General features: G+C 49.7%; 1 long non-coding RNA gene across 1 annotated transcript in view; it reads left to right on the plus strand.

The window, feature by feature from the left end:
* Positions 1-16784, plus strand: part of LOC135455624 (uncharacterized) — a 39776-nt gene extending 22992 nt beyond the window's left edge. Inside the window, exon 3 of the long non-coding RNA XR_010442356.1 lies at positions 16428-16784. This is a non-coding gene — a long non-coding RNA (uncharacterized LOC135455624). The remainder of the gene's footprint in view (positions 1-16427) is intronic.
* Positions 16785-25961: the final 9177 nt, after the last annotated feature.

The raw sequence follows: 25961 nt of genomic DNA on the forward strand, positions 1-25961 counted from the left end.
GTCCAGGCCCCGGGCCTACCGCATGGCCGCCCCTCCCCCGCCCAGCAGCAGCGGGCTGGGCGGGGGAAGAGATCTGACCTCTTCGCCCGACGATGTCCCAAAGAGGGAGTTCCAAGGGCAGTGCCTTGCTTTTAACCCCTGTGTATTCTCGGAGGTGTGTCCAAACCCCACTGGCCACACCGGACGCCAGTCTCAAACCCAAAACCTTCATTGGTTTGACCACAGCTTCCCAGAATTCCCACTCCTTCCTGGTCAAACCACGACAATCGCTCACTTTTTCCCTCATACCCCGCATTATTTCCCTCACACACCCTCCTTATCTCACTCCCATTCTACATTTTTCCCCTCACATTCTTCTTTATTTCCCTCAACTTCCTCAATTTTTCTCTCACATTCCTCAATTTTCCCCTCACATTCCTCACTTTTCCCCTCACATCTCTCATTATTTCCCTCACACACCTTCTTATCTTGCTCCCATCCCACATTTTTCCCTCATATCCCTCTTTATTTCCCTCACATTCCTCACTTTTTCCCTCACATCTCTCATCATTTCCCTCACATCTCTCATTATTTCCCTCACACCCCCTCCTTATCTCACTCCCATCTCTCATTTTTTCCCTCACCCTCCTCATTTTTCCCCCTCCCCTTTCCTTTGCACCACCCAGGCTGCTTTTCCATAGGAATTCCCACTCTGAGCATCCCTTCTGGAGTTAAAATTCCCCATCTCACTTTTTCCAAGGCACAGAGGATGTGGGTGTGGAGGTGGGAGTGTGACATCTCCAACCTGGGAAACACCAGCACAGAAAATGTCCCCAGGCCCTTCCCTGATTGCTGGAGGAGAGACAAAAATGCTCCAGGAAAATCCTGCCCGTGCTGAGAGAGGCTTTTCTTCCTTTAATTAAACAGAAAATGTCTCCCTCCAAAGTCATTAATTACTAATGACACAATTAGAGCCCTCAGTAAAGAGGGGAAGAAGGGATACGACAAAAAAAGAAACAAAAAAGAGACAAAACAAACTCAACGCCCTCCCCCAAAGAAACCCACTGGCAATCAGAGACGTTTGAAGCTTGAGAGAAATTAAGGAAATAATTGTTTGATTTGAAGTTAATTCTCAGTCCTGCTGGGCCCACACAGCATGGGATGGGCTTTCCCAGTGCTTCCCAGAGCAAGGAGAGAGGTTTCTGTCTCATGGAATGTGGTTTTCTTGCTTGGAGCAGATCCTGAGGCGTGTCAGTGTCCTGAAAATCTGGATTAACTCCATAATCCAAATATTCAGCCCTTTCCAAACCTCTCTCACCATCTCTCACAGCCTCAGCCCTGCTTTGCTCTCTTCAGCCATCCCATATTCCCAGCCAAGGAATATTCCCCTCCTGCCCCATCCCATCTGCTGGTCCCGAGGATGGAGCAGAGCTGAGGACAAGCAGGGACAACTCATTCCTGAGCCTGAATCTCCTTGGTTTCCAAAGGCCAACTCCAAATGCTAGAGGACTCCCTGAAAAACAGATTAAGGGTGTGGAAGGAGGGAGCCCAGCAGAGTTCCTTATTCCTGCCAGTTTTAACTCCAGAATCTCACACTGGAATGGTTTTGGGAGCAGAGGGAGAGCAGGATTAGGCAAAAAGAGCAAATTGCAGCCTCTGGTTTCTGGGGGTGAAATCAATCTCTGAGCTTGAGGTGGGGTGGGAGCAGTCTTTGGGTGGCAGAGGACCAGGTGAAGGTCACCTTGTGGGGGATCTCCAGGTTTTCCACCTTCTTTTCCATGCTGGACATCCCTTGGGAAGTGAAGGTGCCAAAGCTGGGCTTTCTATGTCTGGAAGAGATGAGGACCTTGGCTGTCCCTCTCCTCTGGGGCCCACAGGGTTTCTGTAGGTCCTGCTTTAAGTCCCCTAGCACTGATGAATTTATTGTATCCTAAAAGCGAGGTTTTCCAGAGGGATGGCTCCCACCCCACAACATCTCTGTCTCACCCCTCTCCCACTCCAAAACCTCCCAGCCCCAAGATCAGAAAATCAGGAAGGAGGAAGGTCCACCCTTGCTGTTCCTGCCCTTCAGGCCACCAAACCCTGCTGGGCACCACGCTCCTCCCTCATCCTCATCTTGCAGAATTCCCAGGGCAAAGCCAAGCCCTTTTCCCTGTGCCACAGCACCCTCAGGCAGCAAAATTTGCTCAGCATCAGTCGTGAAGGGCCCAGTGAAGGTCTCTGGGCCCTGTCTTCTACTGGGATATCCTCTCACATCAATTCCCACTGACTTTTTATCAGGGATGTGCAAAAAAAGCAAGGAAAGGCAAAAAATGGGAAGAAAAATCCAAGATTTTTTGACTGTTCAGTCCCCAGGGAGGTGGGGAGAGAGAAAAGCTCCTAATCCATGGTTTTGTCTTCGAGCAATTATGTGCAAATGAGTTAATCACAGGGTCACAGGAGCCAGAACCATTAATTAATCCCCAGCATGAGCTGGAAAGATGAATTCTTTGCTGCAGTAAACTAATGTGAGGAACGTGGGGAGGAATCAGCTCCCACTGGATGATCCCAGAGCTCTCTGGAATGTTTGGTTTGCTCCCCCAGACCACAGAGCAGCCCTTTGCATCCCTGCCAAACCTCAGGAACAGCTTTCCTGGAAAATCCCTGTGTTTGGGAAAGGGGAGCAGGGAATGAGCACAAATCCAGATGTTCAGTCACCCCTGGAAAAGTCTGAGTGCTGCTGCTTCCTCCTGGTGTTCCCAAGGTTTGGAGCAGGGATAGGACACTGGATCCCATTAATCCCAGATGGATCCAGCACATCTCCAATGAAAGGGCTCTGAAATCAGCCCAGAAAAAGGAAACTTTGTTGTAAATCCTAGAAAAATATCCTATTTTCCCATTTTTCATCTTTCCCCCCCCCCTTTTTTTTTTTTGGTACTTTCCCTCATTTCCCCACATGAAGCAGTTGGAAACAGTAAGAAACCTCATGAAATTCTTGTGGCAAATCCTTCCTCTAAACCCAAACCACCCCAATTCCAAAAAAATCCTGATTTGCTTTAGGCTGTGTGAGCTGACTGCACACAATGAAATCAGTTTAAACCCTCTATTTATTCAGCTAAATGGAATAGGAATAATGGAAATCATCACAAATTCCTCCTGATTGAGCAAGGCAGGATGAAACTCCCCTGGCTGGGTCTCAGCACCTCCCTGCTCTGCATTCCTTTATCGTTCCCCTGTTCTCCCTGGATCTGTGGGCTCATCCCAAGGGAGAGACCCCCAGATCCCCTTGGAGATGCTCAGCATGGGGACTGCAATCCCAAAAAACCAACTGAGGGAAGCTGGGAAGGACATTCCCTTCCAGATCAGTGGGAAAGATGAGGGGTTTTACACACTTTCCCCAAAACTCCATAATTTTAGGGCTCATCCACCCTTTGTTTTTCATATCAGATAATTAAAACAAATAAATCCACTTAAAAGGAAGTCAAAACTCTCACTTCAAAGTGATCCAAAGGGAGCTGAGTATCCTGAAGGAAGTGAAATTTCTTGGTTTGAAAGCAAGAGAATGAAACATCCCAGCTCCTTCCAGACACTTTCCTGTGTTGCCCCTTTGCTGGGGTTTGATATTGGAATAAGGGACTCTGCCATTGACACTGGTTAATTCCACAATTCCAAGTCATTGCATCCAGGATAAATCACCTAATGATAAATGTAGAGCCCCAGGAGCTCCAGGTGTGACACTTAAATCCCCATGCACACTTTCATCTTCAACCCAAATAAATTCCTTGGAGCGTCAAAATTCTTTTTTAGGGATAGGGAGCAGAAATTAACTCCAGACACCAACCAGTGATGAGAGATCCATCCATTCATGTACTCAACCCATTTCCAGGGGAGCAGGGGTGATTTCCTGGGATTTTACCTCTCATTTCTGGGATCCCTGACCTTTACAGACTTGGCCAAGTCTCCCAAGGCCCGGCACTGTTTGTTCTCCCTGCTCCTACTGATCCCTCTCTTCCCAGCCCTGATAATATTTGGGAAGAGCATTTTGGGAGCCTTGTCAGCCACAGGGAAAGGTGTCCCATGGCCCTGGAGGTGAAAGGAGGGATCAGGGTGAGGAATCTCCCTCCGAAATGGGATATTTTGCTGGGAGATCAAATGGGAAGAGCTGTGCTGGGAGAAGCAGGGAAGTGTGAGCTGGGAAGGAGCTGCTGGTGACATTTTGGGGACAAGTGAATGGTGGCCCCAACCCCCATTGTTCAGAGAGCAAAAGTTGCTGGTGCCAATGGGAACGACATTCCTGCTTTGCTTAGATGAGGATGGGAATGGCAAAATGCAGGGATGGGGATCTCTCTTCTCCAGGGGTCTTGGAGGACCTGGAATCCAGCCCTGATTCACCCCAGCAAAATCCTAAAAACCCCACAGATGGTTCTGAGGCTGCAGCACCCGGGAACAGCAGGATGGAAAATTCCTTGCACCATGAGGAATCTGTGGGGAAATCAGCCAAACAAGCCCACCCTGCACTGAGCCATAATCCCCTGCTGGAAAAGGGGAAAAAAGGTTGGGATATCTAAACCCTGCCAGCAGCAGAGCAGGAGGGAGGCCAGGCAGCTCCCTGTGTTAAAGGAGAGAGAGAGAAAATGAGTCCTTTTTGGTCTCCTCACCCATTTACACACATCAAACTTCCCAAATGCTAAGCCAAATAAAGTCTTCTTATCGGTGTATTACCACTTAAGGCTCTTTCAGGCAGATTTAGGATGAATTAGTGCTTTTTTTAACCACAAAAAAAAAGAGCAAATTGAAATTTCTCACTCCATCAGCCCATGCAGCCTCTGCCTTAACCCTTGGAGGGGAGAGCGGGGTCAAGGCTGGGCCAAGGTCCCTTCTGGTGCCAAGTTTTGGTGTGGAAAGTGCTGCTTCCCATGGATCCTGGAGATTCTGGGAGAGGTTTTGGATTGGCTCCAGAGCATCCTGATGTTCCCCTTGTTAGGGTGAGTTATGCAGCTTTTGGGAGCACAGGGAGTGTTCCAAAGTCCCACCTCAGCTCCAGCAGTGGGAAAACCACTGTGGCTCATTGGGAAAGTAAATTGGCCACTTGGGATCCACAACAGATCCAGGTCTTGTCCTCCTTCCCACCCAAGCTGGATTTGGGACACAGCAGGGCGTTGTCTCCACCTGTGCATGAAGAAAAGAGTCATGAGGAACTGGAGCACAGAACCTGTCTGAGCTGGGAAAATGGGAATGGGGAGCCTGGAAATGCTGGGTGATGCTCCCCTCTCCCAGTGCCCTGGTCTCAGGGGAGTATTTGCAGCTCCATGCCCAGGAGCAAAAAAATTTCACTTGATGTGAGTTCACAGGGGTGGAACTGTCCTCCCAGAGGAGCCACCAAACCCATCAGCGAGCCACCACTCGTTAGCAATTAACTGCTCGACTTAATTGCTCTCCATCCCTCCCACTGTTCGCTGTTTCAGGAATGCTGATGCTTTCCAAAGATTTTTTTATTTTTTCCCTCAGTGTGTGTGTGTGTGTTTAGCAGGGAGCAGCCGTTGGAGGTTTTGTGGCTAAAATTATTCCTGGGGATGAATGGCTGTGGCTTCTGGAGCCTCCAGGAATGGAGTCACCATCTGCTCGTGCTTCTGAGGGAGACACATCCTCAGCACACACCCATGCCCACACAGCTCTGCTCCTCCTGGGCAGCCACAGAGGGCCCAGCCTGGCTGGGAAATTATTCCAGGGGGGAAAAGCAGCTCCAGAGGGGACCACAGCACTTGGGAAGCTGCCAGGAGGATAAGGGATCTCCAAAGGATGCTCCAGCTGCTGTGGGTCCAACCTGACCAAGGCTGGTGGTCTCTGCTCTGGAGGGGGTTTGAGGAGGGATGGTTGAGTCCCTGGGGTTGGTGTAGCCACCATGCCTTGTCCAGCCACCATTCCTCCCTTCTCCATCCACCATTCCTCCCTTCTCCATCCATCATCCCTTCCTTCTCCATCCACCATCCCTTCCTTCTCCAGCCACCATTCCTCCTTCTTCTTCTTCCACCATCCCTTCCTTCTCCAGTCACCATTCTTCCCTTCTGCAGTCACAATTCTTCCCTTCTCCATCCACCATTCCTTCTTCTCCAGTCACCATCCCTTCTCCAGCCACCATTCCTTCTTCTCCATCCACCATTCCTCCCTTCTCCATCCATCATCCCTTATCCAGCCACCATCTCTTCTCCATCCACCATTCCTTCTTCTCCAGCCTCAGGAATGTGCTCCCACTCATGTTCCAGAAAATCCTCCTCCGTGTCCCCAAAATTCCAGGTTGAGCTGCCAGTGCTGGGGATGCTGCACAAACCAGCCCTTGGGAATAAAGCTGGGCTTTTTTTAAGACTTGGCAATGTTCTTCCCTATCCTCAGCTGCTCCAGGGCTGAACCAGGATGGGAACAGGTCACTCCAGGGTGGCTTCCAACACCTCCTTCCCAATATTCACGGGACTGCCATGGGCACAGCACTTTGGGCTTTTCAGTTGGGATCCTCCAGGGTCAGCCGCGACCCAGAGCTTTGGGAATGGGGCTTTTGGCCACTCTGTGGTGGTTCTCTCTGCCCTACCCTGAACACAGCTCCCTTTGGGACCCACCACCAGGAATTGTAATTCCCTGTCTCCCAGAAGAAGAAGCTGCTGAGGTGTTGCTCCATTGGAGACCAACCTTCTGCAGGATGCCCCAGGCTCTGGGGTGGGCTGGCACCCAGGATATGGAGACCCAAAAAACCTTGGGAATGACCCAACCAATGGCCACCAATCCCCACAAAGCCTCCCAGGCCATCGCTGCTGGTGTGGAGCTGATCTGTGCTGTTTGTGAAGACCCAGAGCCAAACCTTGGCAGGTTCACCTTCAAGAGGGACAGCCCTGGTGCTCTTCCCAAACCCTGCTATGGAATAGGAGCCACCAGCAAAGCTGGGAAAAGCCTACCAGGACCCACCCTGGCAGAGCCAGATGGTGCAGGATGGATGGTGGAGGAGCTCCATCGGCATCTCCCGGCGTAGGAGGCACCTCCTGCCACATGCCAGGGGCTGCATGGTGCCAGGAGCAGCTCCAGGTGCTCCCTTTCCTCGTGTCCCTCCTGGAAATCTCCGTGCCCTGGGCTGGGGCCACGGGGCTCTGCCACACGTGGCTGCTCTGGTGGCTCTTAGGAAGCTGTCCAAGAAATTATCCAAGATTTTCTGGTCATTCCTGGGCTCTGTGGTGATCCCCCCACTGCTCTTCAGCAGACTCCAGTTCCCAGCTCTGGCTGGGAAAGAGAGTTTTCCCCTCAGTGAGGAATCAGCTCCTCTCTGATTCCTTTTCAGGGACTGCCAGGATGAGAGTTAAAATCAAAATATGCTAAAGCTCCAGCTGGGTTTGAGAGACCCTCCTCGACCCTTCTCTGCAGTCTGTTAGCACCAACTCCACTCTCTCATTCTCACTGATTTTTGAGAGCTCCTGGGCCATCCTACTGAATTCTGAAGCTGTCCAGGCCTCTTTTTTTAATTTTTTTTTTTTTTAAGAACACTTTCTTCCCAAGGCAAAAGCCAACTCTTTGTGTCCTTTTCACATGAGGCAAGTGGAGTTCACTTTGAAAAAAAACACCACAAAGGCAGGAGTGATCCCACATCCCCCCATCCCAGCTCTCCTGCACTGCACCAAAGCAAATTGAAAGGGAATTTTCAAGTCCTCATTCACAATGGGGAAAGTGCAAGGGCTGAGTTTGGATTCAGGTGGGAGGAAGTGATGCCTTGATCCTTTCCTACAGCATCCCCATCCTAATATTAGATTAGATGTGGTTGTGGAAAGCTGCCCCCAAAAAGCTCCATCTTCTCCCAGGAAACACAAACTCCAAAAGAAAATTTTATGCAAAGCAAGGATCCTTTTCCCCTCTCCCAGCTGCAGCCACAAATTGTCATTTATTGGTGAATTTTCAGAGGTATTTTTGGGAAAAGTTGTGCTTGGAGACCTTTGCTTGCCTCCCACTTCCAGCCCTGTTTTTCTGACTTAGAAAAAGACAAAAATCTGGTCTTTGTGAAAACCTCACATTGCTGCTGTGGGAGAATCCAGGTTTTATTTTTTGTTGTTTTGCCCTGGGATGGCTTCAAGGGCTCAGTGTGGTGAGGAACAGGAGGTTCCTGTGAAATTTGGGGTGGAAGATGGAAAACTGACAAATACCCAACCCCACTGAGTCCCTCCAGTGCAGCTTGGACCTTCTGGGGGGCAGCAAGACTTCAAAGTGGGGCTGGAGCTGCCTTTCCAAGAGCTGGAAATCCCTGGATTGTGCAAATTAAGGGCATAATTAGGTGCATCAGTCATTAATGCAACCCACAGAGACTCATGGTTGCTCCCTCCTGTGACTGTGTTCACAGGGTCTGAGGATGAGGGAAGAGATGAGGATCTGACTCCATGTTTCAGAAGGCTTGATTTATTATTTTATTATATATATTACACTAAAACTATACTAAAAGAATAGAAGAAAAGGTTCGCAGAAGGCTAGCTAAGCTAAGAATAGAAAGGAATGAAAACAAAAGTTTGTGGCTCAGAGAGTCTGAGCCAGCTGACTGTGATTGGCCATTAATTAGAAACAACCACATGAGACCAATCCCAGATGCACCTGTTGCATTCCACAGCAGCAGATAATCAATGTTTACACGGTGCTGCAGGGGACAATTCCCACCCTGCAGTGACACTTTCTCCATGGATCTCCATCACATCCCCGCTCCCTTTTCCCACTCCTGCCTGGCTCTGAGCCAGCAGAAGCATTTCTCTGCATTTCCTTTGCAGACCTGGAAGGCAAAAGGGATGAAGAGCCGTGGCTGTGCATCCCAAATGTTTGAGGGAAAAGCTCTGGCAGCTTGGAGCTGTGAGGGGTGAGAGGCAGGGAAAGAACTGAGTTAATCAACAGGAGCAAAATGAGGATCTGAGGGAGATGATGGATCAAGGACTGCTCACAAACTCTCCAAACACCTCCTGTGTGTCACAGGACTGCAGCAAATGTGACTTTATTGCCCCAATCCATGGCAGAGACAGCTTTTATTGGGGGGGCAAAAATCCTTTTTGTGCTGCTCACAGAAAACAGGAGGTTCACATCACTCTGACCTCCTGCTTTATTCCCATCTCCACTGTATTATTACTCCTGAAAAGTCATCATTTTTCCACTTGATCCCCCAAGCTCTTGGGGAGGGAGATGGAGCATCCAGGGTCCATTTGCAGCATTGCTGTGACCTCAGGGCTCTGTGTTTGGGAAGCTTTGGGAATCTTTCCTGAGCTAAAAGCCTGCTCCACCCCAGGGCTCCTCTCCACACACACCACTTCCCTTTCTCTCCCTCTCACACTTCCAGGGCACTTCCAGCAAGCAAATGCCCAAAGTTTTTCCCTGGAATGAAGATGGGAAACTTTTCCTTGAAAAAAACCCACAGCAGTGTGAGGAATGATATTCACTTCCAAAAAAAATTAAAAGGTTTATTAAAACCTTATCAAAAATACAACAGAAGACTGAATAGAGAAAATATTACAGCACTGGGAGCAAAGGATTTTTCCCGCCATGTGCTCACCCACAATGGTGTGGTTTCACCTTTTAACCCTTTAGCCCTCCCCAAGTTCTGTCCATCTCCTCTTCACTGTCCAGTGGTAGAGACAATTCCTTAAATCTTGATTGGAGCTCAGGTGTTGCCATAATAACAAACTGAACCTCCCAAATATCCCAAACCCAGGCCAGCCCCTGATAACAACACAAGGAGGGTAAAACATAACTATAAATCTATAAAACTTCTGTTAACATATATCCATGATATTTGCCTTTTAATTGTGAGAGTCAATCCCTTTTAATTGTGAGAGTCAATCATCACATTGCTCATCCATCACACCAGGAACTGGCTGATCCTCTCTGCCCAGGTGGGGAGGATGGAAGAGCAGCACAGAGCTGAGTTGTCCAATGGGGTTGGACAGGCAGAATTTGGATAATTCTGATTTTTGGATCTGTTATCCTGTGGAGTTTTCCCTCAGAGCTGCTCTCAGTATCCCCATTCCCAGGAGCCAGCCCTCTCTCAGGCCCAGGTTTAAGCAGGAAGCATTTTTGGCTCCTTTGGATGCCAAACCTTCAGCTCAGCATCTTCAAGTGAAGCTAAAACAGAACAAAAACTCTCCCAGGCCAATCCTGTTGTTGTGTCCTCTCAATTCCAACATTTTACTTGCAGAACCCCTTCATTTTTGGTTTTTTTAGCCAAATTTGGTTCTGTTCAACTTGGAGAGAAAGTTTTTCCTTCCTGGAGCAGTGGAATTTGGTGCCAGACACCCATCTGACTGCATGGCTCGAGGCCAGCAGCTCCCAGCCTTGCCAAGGATCCGAGGAATTTCGGAATTTCACCCCCAGACTCCAGATCCTGTTTGCTTCCCATAGCAGGGACTGGTGCTGGCACCGAGCTGGAATGGGAACAGCACCCCCAGAAGTTGTTCTGGATAAAATGGATAAAGAGGGGTAGAGAGTGTATAAAATTTTCTTCTTCTTTCATCAAGCTTGGAGCTGCAGATGAGCCCAGCTCAGAGCAGGGATGGACTCAGCTCCGTGCCAGGACTAACCTGAACCAAGACATTCCAGACATTCCAGAAAATTTCCCTCTCCAAATTTTTGCCTTCCTGGAGCTGGCACAACCCAGAATGTCCTTCCTGGCTCACCCTTCATATCTTCCCATGTCCTGATTCTGCACCCTCACATGATGCACAGGAGATCTCTTCCCATGTGCAGATCACTGAATCCCTGGGAGCCGGTACCAGTGGGAGATCAGCACTTTCCTGGCCAAAATCCTCACCAATCTCTACAGGAACGAGCCCAAATTCACCTCCCTGATGGATTTTCAGGCCTGCCCAGCAGCAGCCTGGAGTCTCACCTGGAAGCTGAACTCAGAGTCCTCCCCATGCCCATCCTTGGGGAGTGACTTTGCTTTTCCCACCTTGGAATGGCACTGGCAGGAATTGGGTGCTCCAGCTTGGAGCAGCCTCTTGCAGGAGCCTGGGGCAAGAGAACCAGCCCACAACAGGGGAAAAGGTGGGTGAAGATCCCAGGGTGCATTCAGGAACGTTTTCTCCCTTTTCTCTCCCTAAAAGCCAGGCTGGAACATTGCAGGGCTTATCAGAAATCTCCTCTGGCTTTCCAGGGCAGAGCAGGTGGGTGGAACTGGAGCAGCTGCTCAGGAGTTGGGGATATTCCTGTCTCATCCCAGTGGCTTGGAGAGCCCTGCAGGAACCCTCTCCTTGATTTATTGCCCTGTTCTCACCTCCTGTCCCCTCTCCCGGGGAGGAAATCAAAGCCTGGAGAGCTGGAGAGCACCGGCTCCTCTCTGAGCAGGGATTCATTTCCCCAAACAAAGGAGGGTTTCTCATCTCCCAGATGTGACCGTGTTCACAGGGGTCTGAGAATGAGGGAAGAGACGAGGATCTGACTCCATGTTTCAGAAGGCTTGATTTATTATTTTGTTATATATATTATATTAAAACTATACTAACAGAATAGAAGAGAAGGTTTTACTAGAAGGCTAGCTAGCATAAGAATAGAACAATAAGGAATGATAACAAAAATTTGTGGCTTGGCTCTCTGTCCGAGCCAGCTCTGCTGTGATTGGCCATTAATTAGAAACAACCACATGAGACCAATCACAGATGCACCTGTTGCATTCCACAGCAGCAGATAATCAATGTTTACATTTTGTTCCTGAGGCCTCTGAGCTTCTCAGGAGGAAAAATCCTAAGGAAAGGATTTCTCATTAAAAGATGTCCGCGACACCCAAACCCCATCTAAACCCAGGAATGCGCCACAATTTAAAGCAAAATACAAACCCTTTTGTTTAAATCGCTGAATCCATGAGAAAAATCCATCCTTTAAGTGCAGGGCTGGGCCAAGCCCCTCCTGTGTGCTCCCGGGGGATGGGCTGGGGCGGGATCGGAGCTCTTTGGGATTTTGGGGGAATTTTGGCTGCTGGGTGGTGGCGGCGGCTCCATTTGGCAGCGCAGCAGCAGGGACCTATTTCTGTCGTCCTTCTGGCGCTGGGAGGGCTCAGGCTTTTTTAGGGGCTGCGGGTGCTGCTTGGCTCCCGCTTGCCAGGGAGGGGGAGCTGCCAATTGCATGACTCAGGGTGCTTTGAGGAAAAGCGGGATGAAAACACCAGGGGCTGCTGCTGGCTCCCACCTCCCGCCTCTCCCGCTGCCAGAGTTCATACAGCTGTTTCCTCCAGCTCAAAACCCGCTGCTAAAAATACTTCGGAGAGCTCGAGGATGCTGGCGTTCCAAATCGCCTCATTCAGAGGTTTTTCCATGGGTTTTTTTTCCCCTTTTAGTTGTTTTTCCCCGTGCAAAGGAGCTGTCCAGGTGCCTCCTGTGCTGTACCAGGGTTTGGGATGGGTCATGAGGAGGAGGAGGAGGATGGGGGTGGCAGGGACAGTGATGAGCTGAGCCCAGCTGAGTCAGAGCTGCGGATGTGACCCCTGGGAATGGCCGGATTTACACCAGCCCCAGGCTGGTCTTGGTCCAGCAGGGAAATATTCCTGCTCTCCCATTTCCTGCAGGCTGTGGCACAGGAGGCAAGATTTGGGCAGTGGGACATCCCATATCCCTAAAATCCAGATCCTGGGAGCTGGGCAGAGCAGCAGGATGCTCCCAAGCTCCATTTATGCTTTTTGCTGCTGGGCACAGTCAGATTTTTGGGAAAGGCTGGATTTGGGGCTGTCCTGGGAGGGCAGTTTTGCTTTGCCAGCCTCTCCAGAGCAGCAGGAAAGAGAAGCAGGAATGCGGTGGCTTTTTCTCCACATCATCCCTGGGGGACTGGATTCTGTGCTGGTGTTCACAGGGGTGTCAGATTGAGGGAAAAAAACGAGGATTTGACTCCATGTTTCAGAAGGCTTGATTTATTATTTTATGATATATATTACACTAAAACTATACTAAAAGAGTAGAAGAAAAGGTTTCATCAGAAGGCTGGCTAAGAATAGAATAGCAAAGAATGATAACAAAGTCTCTGTCTCGGACTCTCTGTCCGAGCCAGCTGGATTGTTGTTGGCCATTAATTAGAAACAACCACCTGAGACCAATCACAGATCCACCTGTTGCATTCCACAGCAGCAGATAATCAATGTTTGCATTTTGTTCCTGAGGCCTCTCAGCTTCTCAGGAGGAAAAATCCTAAGGAAAGGATTTTTCATAAAAGATGTCTACGACAGGATTCTGTCCCATCCATCAATTCTCCCAGCATCCCAAATTATCTCCTGCTCCCAGCCTGGAAGGAGAAAGCCTAGGTGCTGTAATTTCAGAAAAAAACAGGAAAACCCATTCTACTTGGATTTTTCTCTCTTTTTTCCCCCCTCTCTGGTGTCCCCCATCCCAGAGCCATCCTTGGGCAGGGTTCAGCCCAAATTCCTGCTCCTCAGAGCTGCCCCACAACAGGACTGGAATTTCCAGGTGCTCTTGGACTTTCTCTGCGACTCCCTCATTGCCACATCTCCCCAACAGAGCATGGAATCACCACGAGGAGCAGTTTCCTTTCAGATATTCAATTTTAACTCCCTCTTCCTTAATTCAATTCCATCATCCCTCCCTTCCACCCCGGGGGAAGCGATAGCACATCCTGATATCCGGCGAGGATTCACTTGGCTTGTCTTTCATTTGCCTCTGCTACAAAAAGAGAAAAAGAAGATGCCACAATTAATCTGATGGGATTTTTTTTTTTGTTTTCCTCTCACTCCTGCGCTTCCCAAATCCCTGAGTTGATGCTGGCAGCACCTTTAGGAGCTGCTGGTGCTGTGGCAGATCCGTCCCAGTCCCTCCCAGTTGCTCCACCAGTTAATCCCTTAATGCTCTCCCGACACGCTCCCATTTCCTGAGTGTTTCTCTTCTCCCCCGAGCTATTTTTACGAGGCCTTTTGTTACTTCCTAATTGTCCAAACCACTTTTCCACATTTCTCCTGATAAAGGCAGATTTCTAAAAGCAGTTCGGCATCTCAGCCATTTCAGCCTCATCATCTGTCTCATCCCTTTTATTGTTTAGCAAATGCCCTACTTTTGCTGGAGCATTTTTATTCCCCCCCAAGAGAGGGTTTAATTTCCCCCCTCCTTTTTTTTTTTTAACAGCTTTTTCTTTTCTTAAATAATTCCACTTACACTGATTCCTCTTGCCTTTATTTCACTGTTTTATTCCCAGCCATTTCTCTGCTGGGCCAGGCTCCACGGGCTCTTCCAGTGCTTAGACTTGGGCTAATTTATTTTATTCCCTTTTCCTCACAAACATTTTGGGTTTTGGGGGGATTCAGTGCATTTATCAAAGCAGGGGAAATGCTGGTGCTGAGTCCCACCCACCCACAGTGATGTGTTCAGCCAAACAGAGCAGGTTATTGATATTTTTGCATTTTTCCAGCCTTTTCTTGGTCAAAAAAATCACATTTCAACACTTCTCTGGTGCTTCCAGTTGTTGGAGAGAAATCCCAACAGACCCTTGGTCCCTCACCACAGTAAAGAGGAATTTGGTCCCTAAATGGAGCTTTTAGAGCTGCCTGGGGACCACTCGAGCAAATTATTTCCTCTCAGGGGAAAGGAAATGGAGAGGAGACAAAACTTTGCTGCACAAGGGTGTTGTTTGTTTCCAAACACTGGAATAAAGGACGTGAAGGGAAAGGAAATATTGGAGACAAACAAAGCCTTTCCCTCCAGCTGAGTCAGAGGAGAGAAAAATCCCTGTGGGAGAGGATCCTGAATCCCACCCTGGATGGTTTGTACAGAACTCACTTTGCTCTGAGCTCGACAGAACCAGGAGCTTTTTGCTGTTTAAGTCATTTTTCTTACCAGGGAAACAAAAGATGTCAGGAAGATTCAAGCCCAGGTTTGAAACAAACCTTTCCACGAGCCCTCCCGAGGATCCAAACTGGTGTTTCCTCAGCTCACAACAGCCACATTCCGTGGGATTCCGGGGGAACGAGTGACATTTTAAGATGAAAGGGATGTAGAGCACATCCCTGTGGCTGAGTGGGAATGGCAGGACAAGCACACGGGGATGGTGCCTGTGCGTGGAAAATTAGGGCAGCACAGCCTGAGGTGCCTTGGTGGAGGGTGAGGATGGAGAAAGGATCCACATTGTGAGGATTTGGGTGTCCATGGGCTCCTGGGTCTGGCTGATGCTCCTTTTTCCTCCCATCAGTGTGGGACAGGAGGGGACAGGGAAGGTGAGGATGGAGGGAGGGATCCAGGCAGGAAGGATTCATGAATTCCTTGGGAATGGCTGCAACTCCTTGTTCCACTTGTTCCACAGGAGGGGACAGGGAGGGTGAGGATCAAAGGAAGGATCCAGACTGTGAGGATTTGGGTGTCCATGGGTTCCTGAGTTATTTGGGTGTCCATGGGTTCCTGAGTTATTTGGGTGTCCATGGGTTCCTGAGTTATTTGGGTGTCCATGGGTTCCTGAGTTATTTGGGTGTCCATGGGTTCCTGGCTCTGGCTGAAGCTCCCTCTTCCTCCCATGAGTGTGGGACAGGGGAGGTGAGGATGGAGGGAGGGACCCAGCCAGGAAGGATCCATTAATTCCTCTAATCTGGCTGCAGCTCCTGCTTCCTCCCATGAGTTAGGGGTAGGGAAGATGAGGATGGAAGGAAGGATCCATCCAGGGAGGATCCGTTAATTCCTCGGGTCTGGCTGCAGCTCCTTGTTCCACTTGTGGCACAGGAGGGGACAGGGAGGATGAGGATGGGGGGAAGCATCCATCCGGGGAGGATCCATTAATTCCTCAAATCTGCCTGCAGCTCCTGCTTCCTCCCATGAGTTTGGGGCAGGGAAGATGAGGATGGAGGGAAGGATCCAGCCAGGGAGGATCCGTGAATTCTGCAGCTCTGGCTGCAGCTCCTTCTTCCCCTTATGCCACAGGAAGGGACAAGGAAGGTGAGGATGGAAGGAAGGATCCAGCCAGGGAGGATCTACAAATTCCTCAAATCCTGGAGGCAAACAAAGCCTTTCCAAATGCATGGAGCAGACGCCAGAGGATCCACACAGGGCTGGGGTCTCAAATAGGAAACACCTCCCCGAGCCAGGACTGTCCCACAAACCGCCCCAAAGGGGCACAGCCAGCTGTGGATTCCTTGCTGCTGCTGCTGGATGATGCTCCAGAAATTTCCCCAGGGACTGCTCCTAATTGCCTGGGGAGTCCCTGATGGCTGGTGAGAAAAAGGACGACATTCCCAGCACGGCCCTTTCCTCAGCAGGGCCATTAATTATGTCCTTCACTCCTCTGGCAGGCTGGGGATCCTCACCAAGCCTGTCAGAACATAATTCTCCTCAGATTCCCATTATTGCTGTCAAATCCTGTTCCACTTGCTTCCTAAAGTGGAACATGAGGAGAGCAGACACTCCAGCTGCCTCAGGCACAGGGAGGGAGACCCCATAAACCTCTTTTCCTCAGGAAATCAGGCTTGCAGAAAACCAAAATACTCCTTTTTTTTTTAGTTTCTCTGGAGCTCAGCACATCCATGCTGGCACTGGTCTCCTGCAGGATGCAGGGGTCCCTTTCTGCAGGAATCTCAGGGCACTCCTGGAAAGCTGTCCCAGCAGGAATGACCTGTCCTGGAGCCACAGGAAATCTCCTGCAGCAAACCCAGCCCTGGAAGCATCTGATGAGCACCACGGTGGGAGAAATCCCTCTGCCTTGGCATTTCACCCCGGGAATTTACATGGGTTTACCTATGGGATAATTCCCTTTTTTCCCTTCCCTCTGTGGGGTGCAGAGCTTGGTGCTTTCAGCTTGGGAGCAGCTCTATTTTGAGGGCTCAAAAACCAGTTAATCCCTTCCCTGGCGTGCACCAATGTCCCTGCTCATGGACAGCTTGGCACTTGCCATCTGCAGGGACAAAATAAATCAAATAAAAATATCTTTACAAGGTGGAATCGTGTCCATCCTTTGTCACCATTCTGCAGGGAAAGCAGGAGCCAGCTGGGGCTGGAGGAGGGATCCTGAGATCCAGATCCATCTCAGCTCTGGAACAAACTAGAACAGGAATTCAATGTTTTCTCTCCCTTTTTAGTGTGCCTGATGCCTTTTTTAGGACTCTCATGGGAGGCAGGGAGAGCGCAGGGATGTGGCAGAATAAAGCACTGGCTAAAGGTGGGGGAAAGGAATTCCAGGTGGGAATAACTCCTTGCAGGGGGAGTGACACAGGGACAGGGACCTGTGCTGGGTGGGGACATTGGGGTTTGGAACAAAACACAGCTCAGGAGCTGGAATAGAAAAGATGGGAAGAGAAAATCAGCAGTGGATGAGGGTTGGGAACAGGACAGGGCAGGACCTTGCTGGGGACAAGGATTTGGGCTGGGGTGTGTGACCGTGTTCACAGGGGTCTGAGGATGAGGGAGGAGATGAGGATCTGACTCCATGTTTCAGAAGGCTTGATTTAGTATTTTATGATATATATTACATTAAAACTATACTAAAAGAATAGAAGAAAGGATTTCATCAGAAGGCTGGCTAAGAATAGAAAAAGAAGGAATGATAACAAAGGTTTGTGGCTCGGACTCTCTGTCTGAGCCAGCTGGGCTGTGATTGGCCATTAATTAGAAACAACCACATGAGACCAATCACAGATGCACCTGTTGCATTCCACAGCAGCAGATAATCAATGTTTACATTTTGTTCCTGAGGCTTCTCAGCTTCTCAGGAGGAAAAATCCTGAGGAAAGGATTTTTCATAAAAGATGTCTGCGACAGGGTGTCACATTGGGAAGGTGAAGAATCAGGATTGATCTTTCCTGTCTGGGAGGAGAAATTTTTAGGGGCTTCTCTGGTCCTTGTGACAAAGAAATTGCAATGAAAACTCTGCCTGAGTGCTTGGGGACTTTGTTCCCTCGGCCCATCCTTGCTGGTTGGGATTTGGGAGAAGGGATCTGGTTGGGATGAAGGTGCTGAGCTCCCCTCTGCTGCCTGAGCACCCAGCCCTGAGCACAGCATGCAGCTCCCAGAACTGCAGAAGGAGAAACCAGGAGATTCTCCCCCTTTCCCAGCACTTCACAGCTCACAGGAGTTGTTGGTGCTGCAAAAAGGAGCCCTCGCTTCCTCTGCTGGGAAAGAACCAGGCAAGGGAAGGAAGGAAATGAAATCATCCTCCTCCTCAAGGCACCAGGATGCCAAAACCAGCCGGGATCCAGCTCCAAACCACCTGCAGAGTGTTTGGGGGTTTGGGTGTGACAGCCTGGGGGCTCCATGTGCTGGGTGTGCTGCCACTGGGCAGTGCTGGCTTTGCGCCTCCCTTCCCTTTAGCATCCCAAAGAACTGGAAATGCTGGGAATGCTGGAAGTGCTGGGGATGCTGGAAATGCTGGAAATGCTGGAAATGAATGGTGGAAATGCTGGAAATGCTGTAGATGTGGCTGCCAAGGTGCAGAGCTCCGTGCCTCCGAGCAGATGTTGCTCCTCCTGCTACACCAACACTCATCTGCTTCCCAGATGTCCCTGACTAATGAGCAGCTCCTTCCCCTCGTTCCAGGGTCATCCCAGGTCTCTGAGGGGTTTAAAAATATCCATGGACACTGCAGCTCAGCACAGCCAGGGTGTTTTGCTGTGTGTTGGGATGTTCTGGTCCAGTGAGTGACCAGGAGGTGGATTTGGGGAGCATTTTAAACTCATTTTTAAACTGGAATGGAGCAGAAGTACATGAGGGAATACATCCCTCATTTTTCCTCCAGCAAACTCCATGGATGCTGCAGGCACAGCATTCACCCATCCTGGTGGAGGAGGTGGGCTGAGTTTCTAAACTCAGTTTCTAAACCTCATCCCATGCAGGAGGTGGATGGAGAATCCCAAATCATCCCATGCAGGAGCTGGATGGGGAGATCTCAAATCATCCCATGGAGGAGGTGAATGGAAAAGCCCCAAATCATCTCATGGAGGAGGTGGATGGAAAAGCCCCAAATCATCTCATGGAGGAGGTGGATGGAAAATCCCAAATGATCCCATGAAGGAAGTAAATGGAGAATCCCAAATCATCCCATGGAGGAGGTGAATGGAAAGATCCCAAATTATCCCATACAGGAGATGGATGGAGAATCCCCAAATTATCCCATGCAGGAGGTGAATGGAGAGATCCCAAATTATCCATACAGGAATGGATGGAGAATCCCCAAATCATCCCATGCAGGAGGTGGATGAAGAATCCCAAATCATCCCACACAGGAGGTGGATGGAGAATCCCAAATCCTCCCATGCAGGAGGTGGATAGAAAATCCCAAATCATCCCATGGAGGTGGTGGATAGAAAATCCCAAATCATCCCATGGAGGAGGTGAATGGAGAATCCCCAAATTATCCCAAGGAGGAGGTGGATGGAGAATCTCAAACCATCCCAAGGAGGAGGTGAATGGAAAATCCCAAACCATCCCATGCAGGAGGTGAATGGAAAATCCCGAGTTGGATGGAGAATCCCAAACCGTCCCATGCAGAATGCTCCATCTGGTCTTTTTCTGAGGGATTTTGGAAGAAGGGGATGAGCATCCTGCCCCTGACATCTCCACTGAGCCACATTATTGTGCTGGGATTAAGCAGAAACCCCTTTGCAGGTGCTAATTCTGTAAAAATAAATCGGTACCAGGGCTGGAGCAGTGAGGAGGAGGCAGGAGCCTGCAGCTCTGGCTGCACTCGTAATCCAGGGGGAAATGTGTGTGTGAATAATGAATGGGCACTGGAAAAATAAAACACATTATTGTGGGGAAGATAAGTCTATTAAAGTCTTGCTGCAGAGCCTGCCTGATGGATTATGGAGTTCTCTGCCTCTGGCTGCAGCTCTTCCCTGTGCTGGGCTGGGTGAGATCCACTTGGATGAGCTTTCCATGGGCTGTGCCTGCATCCCAGCTCACCTGCATGGACATTCCTGGCCTCTTTTCCTGCTCCCCATAAGTGCCCTGCAGTGGATTTTAGTGAGCTCAAGGGAATCCCCCATGGGATGGTAGGGCTACCTAAAAACAGAGGCCAGACTGAATTAAGGGAATAAAAAGCAGTTTATTTATATTTATTGAAGGGCCTTCAGGTACATTTCAGGCAGATTAAGTCCCTCAGGGTCAACACCCAAAATAGATGTGGGGTCACAAAGGTTTTTATAATTTCATAGTTTTGGTCCATTTGCATATTGGGGGTTAATCTTCCACTTACAGCTTTAGGTTATGAAGTCATTTACCCCAAATTTGCTCCCCTCAACCCACTTTTATTTACATTTCTCAGGGTCTGAGGCAGTGATTCCTTGATTCCCATGCCTGGAGAGGAATTTTTGCATCTGACCAAAACGGGAAAACAGCAGCTCACACTGAATATGGAGTTTAGAGTTATGCACTGAAGAACTGCAGGATTGCAAATAAATGAAAAATACAACAGCTAAAATCCAAAGGGATCAGTGGGAGCTGAATTTGGGTGAATTTGGGAGCACAGCATCCTCAGTCCCTGAGTCCTGGTCGGGTTTCCAGGCTCCTTCTCCTTCTCCTTCTCCTTCTCCTTCTCCTTCTCCTTCTCCTTCTCCTTCTCCTTCTCCTTCTCCTTCTCCTTCTCCTTCTCCTTCTCCTTCTCCTTCTCCTTCTCCTTCTCCTTCTCCTCCCTGGGTCCCACCCTCAGGGAAGGTTCCTGCAGCACAGAAGCAGCCCCAAGCCAGGATTGATGTTTGAAGAAGGAGCTCGATGCCTGCTGTGCAATTTGGGGAATTGCAGGGGGGGAGCAGCAGCAGCAGCAGCAGCTGGGAATGTTGGGGGTAAAATCACATCAATAATGGAGAGAGCACGAAGGGAAGCAGCCAGGGCTGCCTGATTTAGGATTCACTTTGAAAACAGATTCCCCTTCAGGCAAAACACGTGCCAAGGGAAGGGAAAGGGAAAAGGAAAAGGAAAAGGAAAAGGAAAAGGAAAAGGAAAAGGAAAAGGAAAAGGAAAAGGAAAAGGAAAAGGAAAAGGAAAAGGAAAAGGAAAAGGAAAAGGAAAAGGAAAAGGAAAAGGAAAAGGATTGCAGGACCAAAGTGAAGTCAAATCCCTTCGGAATGGGAGCTGGACCAGCAATTCCCACTCCATCAATGGAGTGTGAGTGGCCAGGCTTTAGCGGGAAGGGAAGGGAAGAGGCTCGTCCTCAGCACAGGAATCCAGGCACATCCCTCTGGGAAGAGCTTCAAAGGCTCTGGAACACCTTTCCTGCTTGTAGCCTCTGCTTTGCCTTTTCATTTCTCAAACACCGCCCAATCACGCTAATGAATTCATTCTGGGATAATTCTTCCTGTCTTCCATCGAATTTAAATCAGGTTTTATCAGCAATTTGCCGTGGCTGTGGTGGCTGCTCAGGTCCTGGTGCTCCTTCCCCAGCCGCTTTCTCCTCCCCAAAGGTGACACCACAGGATGATGCTGTTTGGAGCTGCCCTTTACAGCCAAAATTGATCATTTTGCCCTTTGATCCTGCTGCTCTCTTCTTGCCTCCCCTTCCCTTGTGCCAGCAGGAGCAATGCGGGATGCTGGGGATGAATCAGGACAGGCACATATGTGGATTTTTCACCCCAAAGTAAATTTCTGGGGCACACAGGAGCTCACACACCCTCCTGCTTCATCCCTGTGGATAATGGGGGAGAAGGAGGGACTGAGGTCCATCAGACATGGGATGGGAAGCTGCATCCTTCCCTCTCATCTCTCACAGGGGAGAAGTGCGTGTTTAATCCCAGATTTCTGTGGCTGGGGAGCTGAGAAGGTTGGGGGTTACTCCAAGAATCACTCCAGATTTTGGTTCTCATGTTTGAGGTCAAAATCCCCCCTCTGACACCACAGAGAAAGCAGAGGCTGTAATGGAAGAGGCTTCAGGACGTTTTTGGCACATTTAGTGATATTTCCCGGGGGGAAATTCCTGCTGTAGAGCTGAGCCACCCCTCCCTCCCTCCCTGCTGTCCCCGCTGTCCCTTTGCTGCTGTCACTGATCGATGCCCGGTGTCACCCCGGGCCAGGTCAGGGCTCCTCGGGCTGCGTGGAAGAGTCACCCACATCATCCTCACGGTCATTAATCTTAATTAGACGTGCCAGGGCTCGGAACCCATCAAGCCCGGCTGGTCTGGGCTGTCAAAGCCAGGTCTGGCTGGGCTGAGCCTCTGTGTGCCCAAGGGAAGGGGAAAGGATGGAAATTCAGGGAGAGGAGGAGTGCAGACACCTGTGTCGCAGACACATTTTATGGAAAATCCTTTCCTTAGGATTTTTCCTCCTGAGAAGCTGAGAGGCCGCAGGAACAAAATGTAAACATTGATTATCTGCTGCTGTGGAATGCAACAGGTGCATCTGGGATTGGTCTCATGTGGTTGTTTCTAATTAATGGCCAATCACAGTCAGCTGCTCAGACAGAGAATCTGAGCCACAAATCTTGTTATCATTCCTTCTTTTTCTATTCCTAGCTAGCCTCCTGATGAAATCCTTTCTTCTATTCTTTTAGTATAGTTTTAATATAATATATATCATAAAATAATAAATCAAGCCTTGTGAAACATGGAGTCAGATCCTCATCTCTCCCCTCATCCTCAGACCCTTGTAAACACCATCACACACCTGGTTTTTAAAGCACACACAGATATTGAAGCCTGCCCTTGCTGTCACCATCTCCCTTCCCATCCCAATCTGCCCTTTCACATCCTGATCCAAAGCCCCCAAAAGCACCAGAAGGCAGCAGCACCACACCAGGATTAACATTATCCTGATTTTTTTCCTCTTTTCCCAGCAATTATTTGCATTGAAAGTCTCAGAGATTTTTGCCTCTGGCTAACTCAGCCCCTCATCTCTGCATTTCTTCTGAAAGCATTCCCAAAATATTCAAGTGGAGGGGAGAGGAGGGGGTTTCCCAGCTGTCTGGCCATTTAGGAGGGCAAAAAAATGATCAAATTCCAGCAGCTGCTCAGTGCAGGGGACTTTGCTGCTGCATTAGCTGGATCAGCTTGGAAAACGCATCCTTCAATCAGTTTAAGCCCCTAGGCTTGATGTAATTTTGCTGCTGCCTTCTCTCTGAGGTGCTTTTTACGGCTGCTATCTCTGAGTATTTACAGCAAAGTGAGGAGAGACTCGGCTGGGTCTGTCCCCACCACGGGTGGCAGCTCCAGGGTGGTTTTCCAGGGATTCATCCTGCTCTGACACCAGCAAGGAGCATCTTTCAGCACCAGGAAAAGCCTCAGCCTGGGCAGGAACCAGTCCTTAAACCCTCCCATCCCAGGTTTTCTCTCCTGGGAGCTGAATTTGTTGTACTTGCAGCTCCTCCTGTATCAGTGAGGGTGCGCTCTGACTTTTGCCACCCCTTCTGTTGTCTGGAGATAAAATCTGCCAATTTTGGGGGGAAAAACAAAAGGTTGCAGACCCAGTTAAACCAGTTGCTGCCAAAGTGAAGTTCTACCCGCTTGGCAGGGCCAAGTTGATGGTGCTTCTCCCCAGATGGTGAGAGGAGGGGACATGAGAGGGCGGCATCAAAAGATGCAAAATAACCTCGGGACCAGCATGCCATGGGAAGATACCCCAAAAACTTACCGAAAAGACCCCAAAAACAATGAGCCAATACAGAATTAAGAGATCAGAGTCATGTCTAGACATGAAGAACAAAGTACTGAGCCTGCAGAGATGCCGAAAAACCTTTGTTGCCCCTTGCCCTGAGCAAAGACCTCAGCTGGAACCAGGACCCCCAAGCATGGAAAAGTCAAAAGTTGAAATCTGGGGCTATGCCCACTTCTTTGTGAGGATGGGACGTCCAGGTCTGCTCTTTAGTGGACAAAGCTGCACATTCCTCCTCCTCCGAGTCACCCTGGGATCGACAACAGAGAAGCCGCGGATACATCGAGCTTCCCAGCCTTAAGCTGATCACTTTTAATAAAAGCATTAAAAGGAGGAAAAGTCTCCTGCCCTGTTTATTTCACTTCCATCCAGGTTTTCAGGAGGAAAATCCTCCCTAGGGGTAAGGAATGCCGCAAACCCAGCGGTGATGCTGCACGTGCTGAGAACTCCGCGCTCGGACCAAGGCTGGGTTTTAAATCGGGCATTGCAGAACCAGTGCCAGGTTTAGGCACGAGTTTAATCCACTCTGCAGGACTAAAGGATGCTGCTTAAAGTTCAGCACGAGTTTAAAATTGCTCTGCGTTTTCCGAATCCAGCCCCACAGCGAGCTCTTTAAATGGAGCTAATTGCGCATTGTGTGCGATGGGCGAGCCCTCGCCTCCAAAATCACCGCCCGTGAGTTCTTGGGAAGGCTCGGCAGCAGCTGCAGAACATATTTTTTTTCCATCCCTTTTTCTATCCAAAATTCCAGCACGCCGTGCAAATCCAGCTGGAAGCACGGCTGGTGTGGGCAGGGTTATTTATTAAATCAGCCCAGGGCTGTGTTTTAGGTACCTGGGGTAAATCCGAGTGGGATTTACCAAAAACCCACAGGGAACAAGGGCAGGGAGAGGAGAAATGATGGGAACCCTCACTGTGGCCTGCACACTGAAAATGGGAGATTTCTGCATCGTTTCTGCTGCTCTGGATCTTTCTCTCCATCCCTGCTGTCCCTGCTCCTGGCAGGAGCACCGTCCTCGCTCTTCTCCATCACTTCTGGTGCTCCTGGGATGCTCAGGGTGGTGGCACCTCCAGTGGTGCCTCGTGTCCCAGAGCTGCAGGGTCACCCGGGGGTGCTGGGCAGGAGAAATGTTTTTTATCCCCTATTTTTTTATCACACCTTGCAGATAATCCAAATTCACCCACATGGCCCCAAAACGTCCACGACCTTCCCCAGCAGCTCCCTTGGCCTTTGACATGTCCCTGCTGCAGTCATTTTGAAATAAAATAGCCTGGATGGATGGAAATGCTCCAGATTTGGGTGGCAGGGACAAAAACTTGTCCTGGGATTTTGCAGCTGCCCTTTCACCTCATCCATGCACCACAAGGGATGCACCCCAAACTGATTTTGTTGTCCGGGACAAAACCCATTTTTCCATCCCTCTGTCCATCCCTCTGTCCCTCACATCTCAATTTAGCCAAGGCTGAGCCAGGGCCTTTTGCTGCCTGGACCATGCAGATGAAGGTAAAGCTGTTAATGTGCTAAATGAAATTCATTAATCAAGGGGAAGAGAAGCTGCTGACGGGAAGGGCTCTCATCCATCCACTCCCTGCCACCTCTAATGGGGCTTTTGTTCGCCTGCATCTTCATCTCACAGATGCAGAAATTCCAGCACTGAGTTGGAAATTCCAGCAGGAGGAAACTCAAAAATCCTTCTCCCCACCTCCCTTTGCATCCTCCAGGCTGGGGAGGTTGCTAAGTGACAGCGTTTCTCTTTCACTTACTCACGGTGAGAACCTGAGTGCTTAAAAGCAAAAAAAAAAATTAAAAAAACCTAAAAAAGGTGATTTAAGGACCTGAAAATGCCTGGGTTTAGGGGGGGGTCTGGGAGGAATGGGGGGAATTCCACCAGGAATTTGGAGGGGATGGATGGGGATTCCACCTTGCCTGCAGAGCTGGACGGGCATCCCTGGAGGGGTTTCAGCCCAGTTTGAGCCTGAGGGATGCCGTGCCTCAGTTTCCCCATCTGCGTGAGGAAGCTCAGGTGTGTAGGGACAGCCAGGTGCCACATCTGGATGCTGTGGGTCCCCATTTCGGGTGTGATGCTGAAGGGCTGATCCCAATTTTGCAGGCTGTGACAAAGGAGCCAGTAAATTCCACCTTTCTGTGCAACCTCACCTCTCTTTACCCAGGCAAATTCCCGAATGGATTGGGTGGATCCCGAGCCCCTGGAGCCCACCCAGCAGCAGAGCTGGGTTCAATCAGCCCAGCCCTTCCCCTCTCCCTCCTGCCAGGCAGCTCCATTTGTATTATTTTGTATTATTTTTTATCCCGCTGTTGTTGGGATTGCTGCTCCGCGATCCCATTTAAAACCATTGATTTACCACCGAGGCCCTCAATAAGCAATTTGGAGCAATTGGAGCTGTTATCTCGCTGTAAATCACGTGCTGCTGGCGCTGAGAAGGGGAAAAGGGGGAAAGGAGAGG

The sequence above is a fragment of the Zonotrichia leucophrys genome, chromosome 19 (assembly GCF_028769735.1).
Source record: "Zonotrichia leucophrys gambelii isolate GWCS_2022_RI chromosome 19, RI_Zleu_2.0, whole genome shotgun sequence".
NCBI classification, from domain to species: domain Eukaryota; kingdom Metazoa; phylum Chordata; class Aves; order Passeriformes; family Passerellidae; genus Zonotrichia; species Zonotrichia leucophrys.